We start from the raw sequence: 1,253 nt of genomic DNA on the forward strand, positions 1-1,253 counted from the left end.
TTATAATTTTGTATTAATAACAACAATAATACGGAAGAAAAGATATAAATTTATAAGTAATATCAAAATAAAAATTTACAGGTGTTACGGAGGACTTTATTATGGAATATTAAGCGAAAAATATAAAATAATCGAAAACTCAAATAAATGTTAATATTATTTACACGTGAAATTATAAATATCAAAGAAAAATAACAAAAAAGTATAATAAAATTTTTGAATTTAATTAAACGTTTTAAACGTTTAACAGTTGTCTTCCTTTTTCGGCAGAGGGACTCAGACTCAGGAGTCAGGTTTCCCAGAGTGCATTGCGCCCTGTAGCCTGTACGCCATTTTGATTTTATACTCTGTCATATGTGAGGATGTTTTTGTTGGGTTGTTTGGTCTTGTTTTATTTTAAATATTTTGTAATATTGAGTGCTACGTGTATAAATAAAAATGCAAAAATATATAGTATACATATGGCGTAAACTTTACATATTTGCTTATGTGAAATTTGTACAGCTACATTGAAATCGGGAGAGTATAAGAAATAACCTCAAAATGAATTTTATGAAGTGCTGTTTGATATATAATATTATGAAGGGTAAGTATAATTTATTTGTTGGTTACTGTGCTAAAAGCCTAATTATTTTTATAAGGCTTGCGTTTGGAGATGTCTCAAAAAAAAACTAGAGCTTATTATTTGGATATGAAAATTTAGTTTTCGACAATGCTAGAAGATACTAAAGGTAAATAACGGTTTAAATTTTTAATGGCTTTTGAGGTTTATATTTTATTATTGTAATAATTTCTTTTTAGGATTGGATTCTAAGTCTCGGTTTAAATCCTAAATTGCCTCGAATAACATATGTGATTAATATGAAAGAATATCAAGAGGGTTTTAACAGCAAAACAAGGAATAAATGAAAGGTATATGGCATAGTTCTTGTTAACTAATTACTATTATAAATTCTGTTTTAACCTTTCTCATTTGTTTTTAAGGTGGAATAGTACATATTGGCTACGATGGAATTAAGACAAATTGTGAATATTGAAAATGAAGATGTTGGAAGTATCTCGATAAGAAAAAATCAAAGATCCATAATGCTCAACTATAATTCTAATAGTTGTATTGTTTCTTTGCAAAAAAATATAATTGTATTTGAAAATTGTCATCAATTGTCAATTTGGAATTATGTAATAAAGTTTCTGTATATTGGTGTGTCGAGATAGCTAGGTTAATAGTTAGACCAAAACTAGATATTTTTATT

General features: G+C 26.7%; 1 long non-coding RNA gene across 1 annotated transcript; it reads left to right on the forward strand.

The window, feature by feature from the left end:
• Positions 1-617: 617 nt before the first annotated feature.
• LOC113372042 lies at positions 618-1,046 on the forward strand. The gene is made up of 3 exons (XR_003366697.1): positions 618-731; positions 802-912; positions 985-1,046. It is a non-coding gene; the product is annotated as an uncharacterized LOC113372042 (long non-coding RNA).
• The last annotated feature ends 207 nt before the right edge of the window (positions 1,047-1,253 follow it).

This window comes from Ctenocephalides felis, unplaced genomic scaffold (genome assembly GCF_003426905.1).
Source record: "Ctenocephalides felis isolate EL2017-DRISC unplaced genomic scaffold, ASM342690v1 CF-g0.4_SCAFFOLD_01533, whole genome shotgun sequence".
Classification (NCBI taxonomy): Eukaryota; Metazoa; Arthropoda; class Insecta; order Siphonaptera; family Pulicidae; genus Ctenocephalides; species Ctenocephalides felis.